Raw genomic sequence first — 19,162 nt, 5'->3', positions numbered from 1 at the left:
CTGTTTCCTGGCATGAATCAGAAATAAAAGACAATATTTAAGAAGAAAAGAATCCCTAAGACACTGTCATGATAGCGTCTCAGAGAAAGGTTTCGAACATGGCCAGCGGACAAGATGAACCCTCCTGCTGAAAGTCTTGTGCAACCCACGGTGCCCCTCATAGTGAAATTAAAGATAAAATGACGCTTCCAAGGGTAAATACTCTCAGCAAAAATGACTAAATTTCTGAGGAGACTACTCCTCTGTGTTTGTTACTTTTCTCTCGTTGATGAGACAAAAAACCCGACATCCAAAGTTGAAGGGGAAGGGATCTATTTGGCTAACAGTTCACAGAGGTTTCAGTCCATAGTTGGCTGGCTCCAAGGCAGGGAGGGCAGAGGCATCCCAGAGGAGCAACAACATGGTGCCCACTCAGTAGCAACAAGGGGCCTTCACCAAGTCTTTCTGCCTCTTTTATCCCATCCAGACTACCAGGGTTAGGGCAGGGCAAAACCAATCACTCACATGTAGTGGTTTAGTAATCACACGCCCTTAACCCCGGCATCACACATTCAGATTCAACTCCCTCTGAAAAAGCAAGCCCCCCCGCATCTGCATGAGGCTTTTGGGGGACATCAAAACACAAACCATAACTTCTTCCAAGGAAGAGGCAGCTTGATATCTGCATGATATGCAGAGATGTCCACAAGCTGGGGAATCAGAGAGATGCCTGTTTGCGTGCATTTGGGCAAGCAGTTCACCCCACTATGCCTCAAGTGTCTCCTGGAACAATGGGACTAATCATCCCACCTCAGTGCATTATTGTAACCTTACATGTGAAAAGGTGTGGAAAATATTTAGCGCAAAGCCTAAGAGCTTTGTTATCAAAGAGGAGGACTTGCCAAGGAAATAAGCAAATGTGTGCCGTGCATATGATAGAATACTGAAATGTCTCCTGTCCTATAAGTAGAGGAAGAGGTTATTTGATTTTCCCAGGACTCGGTAAGATAAAATATGTGGAAAAATCTTTCTACCAGGATGCTTCACTGTATTCAGAAATTACTTGATCTCTCTAAGCCTCAGTTTCTTTCTCAATAAAATGTGGCCTCTCTTAGTTACTTTCCTTGTCACTAGGACATAATACCTGACACCCACAATTTTAAGGAAGAGGGGTTTATTCTGGTTCCAAATTTGTAGAGGGTTCCATCCAAAGTGGCCTGGCTCCAAGGCCAAATGATATGATACAGGGGCATGGCAGAGGAGTAGCTGCTCATCACCCAGAAGATCAGGAGTGGAGCGGGGTCAGGCAAGGAGCTGGGAAGGGCAGAGTTCCCTCCCAGGTCACACCCACAGTTTCCACCTCTTCCTAGCAGACTCCCCGACACCTAATAGCTGTCAGGCCCATAATCTAATCACCTTCCAAAAGGTCTACTTATGAATACATGAGACTCTTGGGGACATCTGGATATAAACCACAACAGGGCCCATAAGACTGACTTCATAGAGTTTCCATGACATTTAAATGAGCTAGTATATATAGTACAATCCCTGACTCATCATAAGGAATCTTATTATGGCTGTTTTTGATTTTTAAATCATTCTCTAATGACTTCATTCTACTTTGTGTCAGGGGGATATTGAAGAAACTCCTATTTAGGAGAAAGGAGAAAGAAAAAACTCTAGTCTCTTTCTAATGATACATTCCTATGACAAATAGCCTTGGACTCCTATTTTCTAGTGAATACATTTATAATTATTCACCAATATGTATTCTGGCTCCTCATCAACATGGGGTAAGTGAAATATTCTTACATTCTCCAGTGTTGTACAGGTGAGGGACGGGCCAGAGTCACAGCCATGCAGAGGATACTTACACACACTTCACCAGTTGCTCTCTGCTGCCCACAGGGGAGTATAAGAAGCCTCCAGCCCAGCTCTTCGGTCTTCACTTACCAGAACCAAACAGCATCAACAACATCCAATATTAGCTTAGCAAGGGAAGAATATTACACTTCTTGGTAAGTGTATACTTTGGGAAATACTCTTGTCATATTTTTGCCTAATACCTTTTTTAAATGTCTGTACCTTCTACTAAATTTGCTGTGGATCTAATACTGTTCCAAAACTATGAATACTATTTTTCAAAAAATTAAAGAGAATTGGGTCGATTTGGCTCTACTATTTCAGAAAAAAACATAATATCAAATGTACTTTATTTCTTAGTTTTGCAACAAGACGAAACGGTATGTAAATGTATTTAACAGTAAATAGATAACCCCCAAAATGATAAGAACATTTAAAAACACTTGCCTATCTGATACTTTATTTTTGTCCTTACCATAATCATATGAAGCAGCTCAAGTGGGCCTATTATTGCCGCATCTTTATAAAATGTGCATCAAGAAAATCACTGACAGCACCAAGATGCCAGCAAGTTATCAGAAGAGTGAGTCTCCTTCCATCTCCATTCAGCCCATGGCTTGTGATATTTCAAACAGAAATATTGTGGTGCAGGGAGCTGGCGGAAGGCTGGAGGAGCAGAATAGAGAAGGAATGCAGGCAGGAGCTGACAAGTATTCTTGTGGTTAATTTATTGGACGGCAAAGAACAGAATGAGACTGCAAAAGAGGACGAGATGTTCTTAGAGTCTGGTGAGAGTTCTTGGTGCCAATTCACCATGCAAATAGAGAGTTTCTTGAGGAAACTTAATATTCACAACTTGTGACATTTAACCTGGCCCCTTTATTTATTTTTGCCTTAAAATAAAGACACAGAAAAGGAAAAATTACTTTTCAAAAAGCCACACAGCAACGAAGTGTGTCCAAGATTTACAAGATGCATTCCTGATGCTGTGATCAGGTCCCTGGTCCCAGCAGGACTGCGATCCCCTTGGCTCCCTGAGCTGCCAGGACAGCCCCAAGTTGAGAAGGAGGACAAGGGCTCATGGCATAATTGGGACAGTGGAGCTTTCAGTGCATCTTGTTTTAGGAGCTCCTTAATCCATGAAGGCAATGCTGTAGGTCTGAATGTTCTTATTGAACCCTAACCCTGTAATGCAAACATTCATAGCAGTGGAGCATATTCTCAAGCATATCCTAAAATAAAAATTGTAGCCATAATGTTAAATAACCAGGTTTCTAATGATTATAATATGTATTACATTTTAATTTAATATTTGTCAAATACTTAATATGCTTTTGTAAGTGATCTCAATCAGTACTCACCAAATACATACACGGGAGGTATTTTTATTATTATTATTTTAAAGGTAGGAAAGTGAAGTTAGGACATTAAATGTCTTACCCAAAGCCACACAACCAATAGACAAGGGAGCTGTGCCAGGAGGCCAGGCAGTGTGATAGCAGGCAGGAACGCACTTGTGACTAGCACTGTTTTCTTCTGTGACATCAGAAGGGCGATTGCTCCCCCCAAACCCACCAGGACCTTTTCCAAACCCCAGTCCTTCTGCATCTGACACACCTGCTTTTGTGTAGCCAAGAGTGATAATGTGCATAAACCACAATTTGTTTCCTAATTATATTATACACAAAGATACCCTATCATTTTCAGCTCTTTATATCAACCTGGGTCACCTTCTTTTTTGCATACAATATGCTATTTTTCTCCAAAAGCTAACAGCATGTAGTTAATGTAGTTGACTTGTGTGGCAACTGCCTTTTCATTTGGTTTGGTTTTGTTGTTATTTGGTTTGGTTTGGTTTTGTTGTTATTCAGAATCTAGTGCAAAAGCATTATTATGCCTCTGATTTAGAAATTTGAACTAGGGAATTAAGAACATAATCTTATAAGTCAGCACTGAAAAAACACCCGTATAAAACTAGATAAAGGTTAAGATTGGATACCAAGCTGAAATTCCAGGGTGGGGTCAATTTCAATCAGCTTCATAAAATTTTTTTTGATGTGTTTCTTGTTTTTGCCATCTTCATGCATGGCTGTGTGACATATTAAAAGATTAACCACTTGCTAAACTTTCGTTAAGACAAGAGGATTCCTAATTCCAACCCAAGAGCATTAGGGGAGCAATTTCTATTTTATTCTCTCAAAGAATTTGTTAGCTACAAATAGCTACAAGTTATTACATTCTCTAGACATAAGTGATGGACATAAACTTGGAGAAAACATACTAGGAAAGAAAGAATTTTAGTAACATGAACATGTCATCTTCCATTTAATATAGGGCATGGCATGTGCCAGAACAAGATAAGCAAGCTAACCAGAATTTCAACACCTTCTAGGTGTCAGGGATTTTCACCTTTATTACTAACACGTAAGTCCTCCTCTTTCACCTCCCAAACTCTGGCCAAGGCTGAGACTGACACTGCAGTGATCAGGGGCAACTCTCCTGCTTTTGAAAACTAATCACCCTCTACACAGCTAAGTACTCGGCACAGCTGTGCGTTCAGCAACACCGAAGGGCTCCGCAGAAGTCATGCTTTAATCATTGCTGTTTTAAACGTAAGCTTAAATTGCATTTTCCAGCTAAGGAGTGTTTTCAACTATCTTTCCTATCTCGCTCACAGAAGAAGGTTCTCAGGCCAGCTTGGCAACTTTGAGCAATTCAGTTGATCTGGAAATCTTTCAGCTCCCTGGTCAGCATTCTTCATGTTCAAATACAGGTGCCAAAACTTTCACTGAGCAACTGAACTACTGCTGAACTGCCTCTCTCACCTGCTACTGTCACTGAGGTCCAAGTACCACTAGCTTAGAGCTACTTCAGGAAAAGGAGTGTCAAGCCACAGGTTGCAAAGTGACTGCTACAGGTGCCTTAGCACTTTCAGTTAAGGTCAGTGCGAGACTTTTCACCCAGCAGCAGCTTGGAGCCTGTTGGATGGCCCAGTTAAACCAGGGATTTAGCTCAGGACTAACATCATACTAGGGTAATCCATACACCCAGAGTTACCACACACTCACTCTGCTGGAAATATAACTGTCAACAGTGCCCACTTTCGCTATCAATGTTGTGCCAGTTTGGATCACTGTATGTCATGTTGATTATGCGCATTAAAGATAAAGAGACTAGAGTGAGGCGTATCTTCAACCAAGACATCTGTACAGCTAAGGTTCATAACTCACTTTTCTTCCCATCTGCCAGTGGCCAGCAATTCCACTGCTAAAGCTTCCAACCATAACCTATTTTACCTCTAGTATTTAATCACAGCATCAGACACAAAGAAAGTAATTTTACAATTGTGTGAAATGGATAATGTCAAATTATAAGGCACATTGCTTATTCATACAATCCAAAAATATTTCTTGTATCCCTACTGTTGGCAGGCATTGTGCTGAGAAATGGGGATCTACAATGAAATTGGTATAACCTTGTCTTCAAGGAGATAACAGGCTCATGGAAAGACTGATTTAAGGCACAATTTTAGTAAGGCCAGTAGTCAAAATTTCATGTACTATAAGAATGTACAGAACAACAAATTAAAACATCCTTGAGAAATCTTGAGAGAACTGTTAGGAAATAGGCATACCTAAGGAGAGGGAATAAAGTAGAGCATAGCTCTTCTATGTACTAAGCACAAGCAGACAGTGCGGAGTCTTCAGCATGGCTGGAGTACAGACAGGAGGAGGTGAGGCTGTGGGAACCTGAGGAGCACTGAGCAGGCCATACCGACCCTGGGACCAAAATGGACTTTATCCTGGGAGATATCCATGGAGAACTAGAATAAGACTTTACACCAAAAGTGTGACTTGTTCAAATGTGGAGGTGGAATGATTTCTCTGGCTACCATATCATGACTATAGGAAGTATTTTTCATTCTTAGCAGAGAAGAGGCCCTCACTGTTGTGTTTCATTTGAATGCACTGAATCCTCCCTGGAGAACTTCTTGATAAAGTCAACCATGACTAAAGAGTGAGACACTCGGGATTCAGTTATGAGTTCCAGGGCTTCATTTTCTGGTGCCCTTGTCCAAACCACACTAGGCTGACTTGTACCTCAATTTCCTTGTCTATAAAATATGGACTATCATTTTCACCTTTCACACCAGGCGGTGTAAGGATCCACTAATGAAAAGCAGTCAACTTAGACAAGTATTACAGAAATGCTTACGATGTCCAAAAAACAGCCTGGAAAGATGAAATGTGTGTGTCAAGTGTTTGAGTGTGCAGTGGGAGGTTTTAGCTAAGATTTAATGATCGGGAGGCTCATTTTCACTAGGGCTGTCTGTGCCAGCTCAAATCCAAGGGTAGGGTGTCAGACTTGCTCGCCAATTAAGAGCAGATGACAATCTGAAATCATCTCTGCTCAAAAGAAGATTCACTTTCACAGGACGCCTTCTCTGAATCTGCTAAGTCCAGCCCATTTCTTATAAAACCGCATTCAGAAAACAGGAAAATAATGTTGAAGGGGATTTCTGGGGGAAAACAAAGTGTTACTTTTTAAAATGGTCATAAAAAAATTACAAGAGAGATTGCTGAGTCCATTTCACCTTCAGACATTGCAAAATGCCAAACATTTTAGTTTGAAAAGTTTCATCAATTGTAATAACCATGATTCATTGATAGCTGGCTATGTGCAAGGTGCTATTCTAAGTATTCTACAAGTGTGAGCTCACAAGTTCCTCACAACAGAGTTCTAATTCTTCCCTATCATATCTTTTGCTTCAATACTTGAGTTTGGACAGATTAAGTCCCACCTAAACAGCAGAGGTTGAATTGCAACTCAGACTGGTAACAATCTAGTTTGTGCCCATAGCCTCTGTACTGCTTAGCTACAAACTGTGAAAAGGCCTGTCCCCTGCCATCTCCTGCTGTGTACATTCCCACCCAACCCAGCCCTGCTTCGTAGGTCATCACTGGCATGTGGTGTTGCTGTTTTCAAAATGTGAGTCACTCAAGATGAAAAGGTTCATTTATTTTAGTGGATGTGTGTCAGTGACACTATCTTTTAAAAATACATCATGACAACTTTCACATCACACAAAATCCCTCCATTGGGTTGTGCCAATATGGCCCTGGAAGGGAATGAGTGATCTGTCCCACAGCAAACATTCCCTCAGGAGCACCTGTTGATGGTTCATATCAGGTGTTCGACACTATGAGAACAAACCCAAATACTCTTCTGAGAAACAGACCCAACAGTAGAGAACAGAAATATACACCACTTAATGGGCCCCACCATGGCTTGGACTCATAAACCAGATCATTTCTTCTTGCCATATCACACCAAAAAACACTGGCTGTGAAGGTTGTAGCAAATAGTTTCTCTTTCTGTTAACAGCATGCTGAATTTTTTTCTTTTAATTTTTTTTAATTCATTAAGTTTATCAGTACATTTCAGGTATACAGTATGATGACTTTCATCATTGGGAACTTGTATTTTTACATGATACATCTTGGTTCTTATTTTTTCCCCATTCCCCTGCCCTCCCTTCAACCCCTCCCTATTTACAAAGACTTTGTTTCCTTTTCTCATACTTATTTCTTTTCTTTCTTTTCTTTCCCCTAACCCTCCCACTTCCCCTTCCCTTTTGGGCCTTATCTTCCTATTTCACATTAGCTATTTTACATTTTGATCCTTATTTACACTTTCAGTTCCTCACACCAGAGAAACTATTTGGTATTTACACACGTGTGTCCTATTTATTTCACTGAAGAGTATGGCCTCAATGTTCATCCATTTAGCTATAAATGTCTCTAATTTCTCATTCTTTATGGCTGAGTAGTACTCCATTTTATTTAAAAAAAAAAACACGTTTTCTTTATCCAGTCTCCAGTTGATGGGCAATTGGGCTGTTTCCAAGTTTTAGCTATTACAATCTGTGCCACTATAAATGGATGCACATATATTGCTGTGGTATGATTCTTTTAATTCTTTTGGGAAGGTACCCAACAGGGGAATAGCTGGGTCAAATGGAACTTCTAATCTAATTTTTTTGAAGTATCTCTATATGGATTTCCACAGTTTGTTTAAAGCTGAGATCCATGCAAGTTTCACAGCTATATCTCAGAGTTTTTCCAAAGATATAGTTCTAATTCATTTCAGAATATATTTTAAAAATTATTTTAAGGGAGAGGGAAAGGAGAGGAGGGGAAAGGAATGAAAAAAGATCTGAGATATGTTATATACATGTACTAACTCCCCATAAGGAATGTGAGCATTCAGTACCACAAACATATACTAATAAAAATTAAAATTGAGCAAAAAATATTTGAGGCATTTTAATTATCAATCAATTTAAATTCATTTCAAATTAAAATTAATTTTAAACATTTTCAAATTCACCACACACACACACACACACACACACACACACACACACACTGAACCCTAAACTGTTGTATCAAGCTCTTATTCAGATCAATCTTATCCACAATGTGCCCCAAATCACCTAACCATAACAATCTTCAGCCTACCCTAGCTCTATTCTCCCAGTGGCTCAGCTTTTTTCTTTGGACTCATTTCACCCCTCACATATCCTCTCTAAATGCAGCCTCACCACGTCCCCTGCCCTGTTCCATCCTGGTCACCATCATGTTTCACTTCCAGTACTGCAGGAGTGTCCCACTTACTTTTCTTTCATCCAATCTTTCCCTTACAGTCTGCTCTCAACCCCGAAGTCAACGTGACCCTTCTGAAGCTAAGTCAGTTCATTTCTCTTAAAATCTTTCAATAGTGTCTCACCAATTCAGAGACACGTTTATTCTCACGTCATAATAGCTCCTGACGACTCGCTTGTCGAGTCCCACCATGCTTTCTGCCATGAGCTTCCTACACAGTCCTTTTTTGTGAGCTCACTAAACTCATCCTTAAATAAGTCCCCACGTGCAGAACATTTATCAGGTCACCCTGAGGTGACCTCAAGAGCTGTCCTCTGAACTCATCGTCTGGGACTGCCCTTGCTCACTGCACGACAGCCCCCGCGACTCCTGGCTGTGCTCAAACACACAAGGTGTGCTGCTGCCTGGCGTCCTCGCGTGGGACATCTCTGCCTCCTCTCCCCAGGGAGCAGGTTTCTCTCACTTGCTTCATGTCTTTGCCTGGTAAGGAAGGCCTTCCCTAACCACTGTCTAAAACTGCAATCTCTCACCTCACCCCAGTACTTTCTAGTTCGTATTCTTTGCATTATTTTTGTCTGTAACACTTACCACTACCTGAAAACTACCTACTTAGTATATATTTACTGCCTGTCTCCTTAACTAGAATTTGATGCCCATATGTTGGAGATATAGATTTCTCTTATTCTACTGTTCTATTGCCCAAGACAGTGCATATGTGACATTCAACAAACATTTGTAGAAGAAAGATATAAAATAAAGCAGGGTAAACAAATAGCACAACTTTAGTAGGGCAGTGAGCTTTGACTATTTCAATGCAGACAGTTTGAAAAGGCCACTGTGACACTTCAACCTGGTTGTTGATGAGATGGCAGCTATGCAAAGATCAGAGGACTGAATGTTCCACACATGGAGACTTATTTAAGGGAGAGTTTGGCAAGTTCATTAAAAAAAAAGGTCTGTGTAGGTAGCTCATGGTAGAAAACATGGTAGGAATCATCAAGAAAGTTGTCAGAAGCTATATTCTTTATGTTGTGAGAATAAACTTGAATTTTATCCTTCCAGATGTGGTGAGTTTTGGAGGAACATTCACTACCATCACATTTATCATTCACATTTATAAACAACAAATTGTTTCCTGCATAACATAAAAAAATCTCAGGATGATATGAAGAAGAGGAACAGAAGGGAAGTCAAAGGAAAAAAGTCAACCCTAGAGGGGCCTTACAGCCAGCCCTAGAAGTAAATGATTTCAGTGAACAAGCAACCACCAGCCAGACAAGATCACTCATATCTTAGGGGCAACAAAATGAATGGTTGGTTGGCCATGGTAGACCAGATGTCTCTTTCCCCTTCCTGTGTGGACACTACATAAATTCTTAGAGATATGGTTATAATTTCATAAAATGGAAAAAAAGACTTTGAACTACCTGAATTTTACCTCAAGCTGGAGTAACAGGTGGATTAAAATACAAAATCAGTCCAGTTAAAGAAAAGCAAAGTTTTACATTCCTGATTAAATAAAAAATTTCATATATACCATGTATAAATGGTTTAGTACCTAGTGAAGTTTAGATCTTTTTTAAATGACAAGAAATGTGAATAACTCCTCTACTTACATAATTATGACTCTACTTTAAAACAAAATTTCCCTGCTACTCTCTTTTCAGGCTTTTACTTTGCTTTATTTGAAGCATATTTAAAGAAATGGAAGGCAAGTTTTTAAAAAGTTACTATCTGCAACTAAATATATGAATCAGGATTTCTTGATACAGTGTACCCAAAATAAAATAGAGCTATAAACTATATGCTGAAGAAACCAATATAGGACTGTTCTGTGGCACCTGAGTGAAGATTTTATAATTATCCAAACAAGGTTGTGCTGTTATTAATTCAATTTTTAATAATTGTGTGCATTTAAACTTTAAAACTACTTTTATGTTTAAAAAGCACTTTAATATTATTTATATATTTCATAAATTGAAAAGATTTGAAATTTTATTCAAAAAATGCTGCCCCTAAAATGTTTTTACATGCTACTCTTCTATGTGACATAGTTTTCATTTAAATTACAATATTTTGGCAAATATAACTCTTATAAACCTATATATATGTAACCTATAGAGACATAACATACAAAAAATCTCTCATATAACTTGTATATATAACATATATAGTATAAATGATATAGCTTTTCTAAATTATTTTTTATTTTATCTTAATACTTAATAGTTTAATACTTAAGCTTAAGACTCATAATAACTATTGCTTGATTGTCACTCATGCAAGTAACAGTACCAAGACTATATTTATTATCTCTTTTCATACTCTCCTCAATTCTGTGAAGCAAATTCTGCTCTTATATCACTATAAAACTGCGAAAACTGAGACTTACATAACTTTCCCAATGTCAGAAAGTTAAACTCTGGTGGAGTTATTTGACTTCAAAACCCAAATCCTTAATCACCAAAGAGTTTTTTTCCAGTAGTCTCTCAAAACCTAATTCACAAAAGATAAACAAAAAAACTCAAACATTAAATTAAGAATATAAAACATGAGATACTGAGGTACTTTAGAAAGTGCTGGAACTTTATCCATGGTTGTGAGCTGCTTTAAAGCCACACAGCTCCTTCCTCCTGCTTCACCATGGCTGCAGCCTGTGGCAGGAGAACCAGAGCACAGAGGAAGTGAGTTACCTGTGACACAACCAACAACATAACCACAGCAGAATAGACTAACTTGAGATACCAGAAACAAGCTGAAAATCTGCCTTTATTATGAGGCTAATGAAACCAGCAGAGCACAGTTGGAGGAGGAAAAGCTGGGTCTTACCCTCCAAAACAGACCAGTTCAAGGGTTATCTGATGAAGTGCAACAGCACTTGCAGGAAGAGCCTAAGTGTGGGATGTCATCTCTGGAGGGGTTCATGCCTTGGGGATCTTACACTACAGTACACACTCTTTCTGTGTTCTTACCAACATCTATCATGTCCCCAGGTGTAACCACCAGATCCCAACTTCATTAGGACAAAGGGACTAGAAAACTCCTGGAATGCAGAAGTTGTGCAAAGCAAGAGTCCATGCCAAGTGGTGGGCTCCGGGTGAATAGCAATCAAAGCAAGCTACACTGAGCTTGTTTTCTGATTTGTAAACTGAAGATAGCATTTCCTGTTAATGTGAATATTAAATGAGGTAAATATGTAAATCTCTTACTTTTCCTCCTTCCTTGGGTCTCTCCTCTGGCTACAGGTTCATTTATCCATGGACACAGACATGCCTAGTTGACACCCATATTAGATATCCAATATATATTGCTAATATAGCATGATTAAAAGTTGACTTCTAGTCTCCTCTCCAAGTTGTGCAATATCCATGAACTTCACCATGTCAGCAGATGTCAATGCATGCCAAAAATCTTGGAATCATTCTTAAATCCTATCTATCTTTGAATTGTATGTGCCAATTCCTCAGGGAATCCTGTCATCTTTCTTATTCAACACAACATTCAAAGTCACACTTTCCCAAATCGACATCAGATCGTGGCTCTGCTCTGCTCAAAATCCTACATGCTCCCCTACTCCAATCTCAGGGAGTGAAGGACCCACCAGGCTCTTCCTCCCTTCTCTCTCCCCACAGCAGCCACACTGGAAATCCCTGGCACGATCTCACCTGGGGCTGTTTGCTCTGCCCACAGTCTCTGCTTGGAAGGGCCTTCTCCCAGGTATTGCTGGGCTAATTTCATACCACATCAAGTTTTCAGTCAAATATCTCCCTAAACTTTGTTCCTTTCTCCTCATGTTGTCCCATGAAGGTTAGGTCATTTGCCAAAGAAGGCACTAAAAATTCTTAAGTTTCTCTGACTAGCTATAAGAGCAGAATCCAGAAGCTTCTTCGTTCCTGAATATAAAAGACTTGAGACAAATCCCAAGGTTTTAATATCTCTGAAAGCATTTCACACTTTATTTTTTTAAATTCTTTTATTGGTACATTGTAGGTATACAATATGTTTACATTTATCATTGGGTGCTTGTACCTGTACGTGATATATCTTGGTTTTATTTTTTTCCCCATTACCTGTGCACCCTTCACCCCCTCCACCCTTCCCTATTTACATAGATTTCATTTCCATTTTTTTTTCTTTTCTCATAATTTTTGCTTTCCCTTCTTCCCTTTCCCCTTCCCTTCCCACCACCTGTACACCTTTGGACCTTTTCCTATTTCAAATTATCAATTATTCATTTTAATCATTTTAATCTTTATTTACACTTTCAGTTTCTCACACTAGAGAAACTATTCGGTATTTACACATGTGTGTCCTATTTATTTCACTTAAGAGTATGGCCTCAATATGCATCCATTTAGCTATAAATGTCTGTAGTTTCTCATTCTTTATGGCTGAGTAGTACTCCATTTTATAAAAATACCACATCTTCTTTATCCAGTTCCCAGTTGATGGGTACTTGGGCTGTCTCCAAGCTTTAGCTATTACAAACTGTGCCGCTATAAGCATGGGTGCACGTACATCGCTGTGGTATGAGTCCTTCAGTTCTTTGGGGAAGATCCTCAGCAGGGGAATAGCTGAGTCAAATGGGACTTCAAGCCCTAGTTCTTTGAGGTATCTCCATACTGATTTCCACAGTGGCTGCACCAGTCTGCACTCCCACCAACAACGGAGAAGGGTTCCTTTCTCCCCACAACCCTGTCAGCATTTGTTATTGGTTGATTTCTCGATAGCAGCCATTCTCTTTGGGTGAGGTGGAATCTCAGTGTTGTTTTCATCTGCATCTCTCCCATGACCAGTGATGCTGAACATTTTTTCATATGTTTATTTGCTGCTTTTACTTCTTTGTCTGAGAAATGTCTGTTCATTTCAGAGGCCCATTTTTGAACTGGGTCTTTGAATTTGGGGGTCTGATTTTTTTCAATTCTTTATATATTCTAGATAGTAGCCCTTTGAGGTACAGCTGCTAAAAATTTTTTCCCACATTGTAGGTTGTCTCTTAGCTCTGTTGGTGATTTCTCTTGCAGTGCAGACGCTTTTTAATAAGATGAGATCCCAGTTGTTGATTCTTTGTGCAAGTTCCCGTGCCACTGAGGTTTTGTTCATAAAGTCTTTTCCTATACTAATATCTTCAAGAGTTCTGCCTAACTTATCTTCCAACAAGTTTAGTGTTCCTGCCTTAATATTTAGATTTTTAATCCACTTTGATCTTAGTTTAGTGCATGGTGATAGGTATGGGTCTAGTATTAATCTTTGGCAGGTTGAAATCCAGTTTTTCCAACACCATTTATTAAATAGGCTATCTTTCCTCCAATGAGGGTGGTTGGATCCTTTGTCAAAGATGAGGTGGCTGAGTATGTCCAGAGTTGCTTCTGCATCTTCTGATCTATTCCACTGATCCTTGTGTCTGTTTCTTTGCCAATACCATGGTGTTTTATCACAATACCTTTGTAGTATAGTTTCAAGTTGGGGATTGTGATACCCCCAGCCATATCTCTGTTGCCTAGAATTGTTTTTGCTATTCTAGGTCTCTTCTAGTTCCAAATGAATTTTTGGATTCTCTAGTTTTGTGAAGTACATCGTTGGAATTTCAATCAGCATTGCATTAAATCTATATAGTGGTTTTGGAAGTATGGCCATTTTCACTAAATTGGTTCTTCCTACCCAGGAACAAGGGATGTCTTTCCATTTTCTTATATCCTCCTCGATCTCCTTTTTCAAAGTGCTGTAGTTTTCAGTGTAGAGGTCTTTTGCTTCCTTTGTTAGGTTGATTCCTAGATATTCCTTTTTGGGGTTTTTTGGATGCTATTGTAAAAGGAATTGCTTCCCTAATTTCTCTCTCAATGAGTCTGCTATTTGTGTATAAAAAGGCTATTGTTTTTTGAGTGTTGACCTTATATCCAGCTACTCTACTGAATCTGTCAATTAGGTCTAGAAGACTTTTGACCGAGTTTTTTGGGTCTTCTATGTAAAATATCATATCATCAGCAAATAATGACAGTTTAATTTCTTCCTTTCCTGTCTTTTTTCCTTTTATTTCTTTCTCTTTTCTAATTACTGTGGCTAATGTTTCCAGAACTATATTGAACAGGAATGGTGATAGTGGGCATCCTTGTCTTGTTCCTGATTTTAGTGTGAAAGTTTTCAGTTTTTGACCATTTAGTATGATGTTGGCTGTTGGATTTTTATAAATAGCCTCAATCAGGTTGAGATAAAGACCTTCTACTCCAATTTTCTGTAGCGTTTTTATCATGAATGTGTGTTGGATTTTGTCAAATGCCTTTTCTGCATCTGTTGAGGTGATCATATGGTTTTTGTCCTTGACTCTGTTAATATAGTGTATTACACTTATTGATTTTTGAATGTTGAACCATCCTTGCATCCCTGGGATAAATCCGACTTGGTCAGGGTGTATGATCTTCTTGATGACCCTCTGTATTCTGTTTGCCAGTGTCTTGTTGAGGATTTTTGCATCTGTGTTCATTAGGGAGATTGGTCTGTAATTCTCTTTTTGGGTTGGGTCTTTCCCTGGTTTTGGAATCAAAGTAACACTTGCTTTCAGGAATGAATTTGGAAGCCTTGTTTCCCTTTCAATTTCCTTGATGAGTTTAAAGAGTAATAGCAATAGTTCTTCTTTAAATGTCTTGTAGAATTCAGCAATGAAGCCATCAGGACCTGGGGTTTTCTTAGTTAGTAAATTTTTAATTACATTTTCAATTTAACTCATTGTAATTGGGGTGTTTAGAACTTCTATATCTTCTTCATTTAACTTTGGCAATTCATATGTATCTAGGAATCTGTCCATTTCTTCTGTGTTTTCCATTTTATTAGAGTACAGGTTCTCAAAGCAGGTATTGATGATCCTCTGGATTTCTGCTGGGTCTGTTGTGACTTCACCTTTTTCATTCTTAATTGCATGGATTTGAGGCTTTACTTTCCTTTTTTTGATAAAGTTGGCTAAAGGTTTATTGATTTTAATTATTCTTTAAAAAAACCAACTCTGATTCATTGATTTTTTTTGTACCATTCCCTTAGTCTCCATTGCATTGATTTCTGCTCTGATCTTTATAATCTCCTCTCTTGTATGAGTTTTGGGTTTGTTGTGCTCTTCTTTTTCTAGAAGCCTGAGGTTCTGCATTAGGTTATTTATCTGAGTTCTGTCTGTTTTTGTAATATGGGCATTCACTGCTATGAATTTCCCACATAGAACTGCTTACATTGTATCCCATGATTCCTGTATCTTGTACTGGCATTATCATATACTTGTAGAAATTGTCTAATTTCTTCTTTAATTTCCTCTGTGACCCATTGGCTGTTCAGGAGGGTGTTGGTCAATTTCCATGTGTTTGTGGGAGTTTTGCGGTTTCTTATGTTATTGATCTCCAATTTTATTGCACTATGGTCTGATAATATACATGGGGTAACTTCAATTCTTTTACATTTACTTAGACATGTCATATGAGCTATTATGTATGTGGTCTATTTTAAAGAATGACCTGTGTGCCACTGAAAAGAATGTTTATTCTAATTTTGTGGGGTGAAACACTCTGTAAACATCTACTAAATCCATTTGTTCAATAGCTTGGTTCAGTTATAGAATTTTGTTGTTAATTTTTTGTCTAGATGATCTGTCTATTTGTGATAGTGAGGTATTGAGGTCTCCCACAATTGTATTAGTGCTTATTTGGTTTTTCATGTCCATTAATATTTGTTTTGTATAGTTGGGGGCATTCATATTTGGTGCATATATATTTAGGATTGTCATCTCTTTCTCTTGGATTATTCCCTTCACAAAGGTGTAGTGACCATCTTTGTCTCTCTTAATTAATTTTGGTTTGAAATCTACTTGGTCTGCAAATAGGATTGCTACTCCTGCTCTTTTTCTGGGTTCCTGTGGCATGGAGAACTGTTTTCCATCCTTTTGCTTTCAGTCTATGAATTTCTTTTTGAGTTAGGTGTGTTTTTTGTATACAGCATATTGCTGGATTTTGCTTCTTAATCCATTCCGTCAGTCTATTTCTTTTGATTGGTGAATTAAGGCCATTAACATTGATAGTTATAATTGATTGATACTGACTCATCCTTGTCGTGATGTTTTACTATTGTTGGCTCTTTTATTTCTTATTTTTTCCCCCTGTCCCTTTAGTTTCTTACCTTGCCTGGTGGTTTCCCTCTGTTGGGCCTCATGGAGTTGTGACCTTCGTTGTCTTTTTCTAAGACATTGCTTATAATTGTTTCAAGTGTGGTTTGGTGTTCATGAAATCTCTCAGGTGTTTTTTTCATGGAAGTATCTGATTTCCCCCATTGATTTTGAAAGATAATTTTGCAGGATACAACAATCTAGCTTGGAAGTTATTTTCTTTTAGGGCTTGAAATACTTCACTCCAGTCTCTCCTTGATTTGAGGGTTTGTTTTGAGAAGTCTGCTGTGATTCTGATGGACTTTCCTTTGTAGGTGATTCCTTTCTTTTCTCTAACTTCCTGTAGGATTTTATTCTTCTGTTGGGTTTCTGGGATCTTGACTATTATATGTCTAGGTGTAGATTTTTTTTTAATCACGGCTAGTTAGAGTTCTATGTGCCTCACTTATCTATATTTCCAATTCTCTGCCTTTGTCTGGGAAGTTTTCTACTATTACTTCTTCTTTTTTGGGGGGGGGCAGGTATCAGGGATGGAACTCAGGTCCTTCCACTTACAAGGCAGGTGGTGGAACCACTGAGCTAAATCCATGGCCCCTCTACTATTACTTCTGTGAACAGCTTTTTTATGTCAATTGAATTTTCTCCTGTTTTTTCATGGACTCCTATCAGTCTTATGTTATTCTTCTTTGCATCATCTAGCAGCTGCTAGATTGATTTCTCATGGTCCCTTACTATTTTTAAGAAATCTCTGTTTTCAAGGTCCTTCACCACAATCCTGTCTTCTATATCTGATATTCTATCTTCGGATTCTCTTAATTGGCTCTGCATGCTTTCAATGGAGTTTTTAATCTCCTGAATATCTGTTTGAATCTGTTTCATGGATTCCATTTCTTTCTTATGTTGGGTGATCATGGTTTCCATTTCTTTCTTAAGCTGGGCATTCATGGCTTCCAGCATGTTTCTGAGCTCATCTATTTTTTTTATCTGTTTCTGTTCTAGAGCCTCTAATTGTGTCTTTCACTCTGCTCACTATCTCTGTAGTTATCTGGGAGGTTATTTCTGTTTTGAATTTTTCTAGAGCTTCATTCATCTGTTTTGTTATTTTCTGTGCTATCAGTTCAGGGTGTCCACATGGTTGGTTATCAGGTTTTCCACCTCATTTCCCCCAGGATTTGCTTTTTGTGGGGTGGAAGTCTGAGTTTGTGCCTTACTTAAATGTCTTCTCATTTTTGTTTTTGGTACTGTCCTTGGTTTAATTCCAGGGTTGATATTTCAAAATTGCTTATTGTAGGTATCTTTGTTGCTTGTGTTTAGTACCCTTGTGGAATGATTGCTTTTCAGAGGTGTCTTCCAGATATAGCTGGTCTTTAGGTTTTGAGACTCTAATGACTCAGGCTATCTCATTTTCACTATACCAGGAAGGCAATCACAACATCTTAGCCCAAATAATACAATCAGCAGCACCATAGCATCAAGCACAGCTTATAAAATGACAATTTGTGGTAGTTATTAATCTATCACATTTAACTGTGTGAATTAAATAAAAATCGAGGACCAACCCAACATATGTTTATAGTGAATAAACTCTTCTATATAGCAACTTGACCCTTCAGGATGGGGAGTTAGGAGGAGTTGGGGAGGGAGGGACAGAGGTAGAAGGATCAGGAAAGATTAGCGGTGAGGCCAGAAGACACAGGAAAATCACACAAACTCTAAGAAACTGTTGAAGGCAAGAGGAAAAGGCAGAATGGAAGAACAAAGATGTGAACAGAAAAACCTAACAGCAGTAGGGAGGCTAGATACTGTATTTACTTTCCTTTAAAACTAATGATAATCAAGAAAAGAAAAATGAAGGATAAATCCAAATTTGGTCTAGAAAGGAACAAAAAGGGAGATGAAGAGCAATGTGGGACAGTGAGAGAACAAGTGAGAGAGAGAGAGAAAGAAAAGAGAAAAGAAAGAAGAGAAAAATAAAAATTTGAAAAGAGTAGAAAAAATAAAAATTAAGAATTAAAAATAAGAGATTTTTTTTTTCTTTTTTGTAAGTAACAAAAAATAAAAATAAAGGGTCTCCTTTACAGCATGTCTCTGCTGTCACAGTAGACAATGTGGGCAGCCGTGTGCAAATACAAGTCAATGAGTCACAGCAAACCAGTAGCAGACCTGTGAGATTCAGGCAGATTTCTGGTTGCAAGTCACAAGTTGAGCTCCCTGTCCTCCTGCAGGGTTGAACTCTGCAAGGTTCTACTGCAGGTTCCAGTTGCCCTTCCCCTGAAGATAGAGCAGGTTCCGATGGGAGGTGATGATCCCTCCAACTTACCAAGTACAGTGGTCTGGTGTGCCTTTATTGCGGAGATTCTCTTCACTTGTCCACTGGACTTCAGTTTTCATTGAGGAGCCTGAGAGAGGCCCTCTTTCTGTTGCTCACTTCTGCTCTACCTTGTGGCGCTCAGGACAAGGGCCTTAATGATTCCCTGTGCCTCTGTAGTGTGGAACCAGGTAGCAGAAGAGCTAGTAG

General features: G+C 38.8%; 2 long non-coding RNA genes across 2 annotated transcripts in view; one reads left to right on the top strand and one right to left on the bottom strand.

The window, feature by feature from the left end:
- Nucleotides 1-19,162, bottom strand: part of LOC110347756 (uncharacterized) — a 79,021-nt gene that overhangs the window by 21,898 nt on the left and 37,961 nt on the right. The window lies entirely within an intron of this gene.
- On the top strand, nt 8,664-11,689 carry LOC110347757 (uncharacterized). The gene is made up of 3 exons (XR_002392550.2): nt 8,664-8,990; nt 9,570-9,820; nt 11,501-11,689. It is a non-coding gene; the product is annotated as an uncharacterized LOC110347757 (long non-coding RNA).

Source organism: Heterocephalus glaber, unplaced genomic scaffold (assembly GCF_053883595.1).
Source record: "Heterocephalus glaber isolate CG9 unplaced genomic scaffold, H.glaber_assembly_v1.0 deba00001481, whole genome shotgun sequence".
NCBI lineage: Eukaryota > Metazoa > Chordata > Mammalia > Rodentia > Bathyergidae > Heterocephalus > Heterocephalus glaber.
This window is presented reverse-complemented; position numbering and strand designations above follow the sequence as displayed.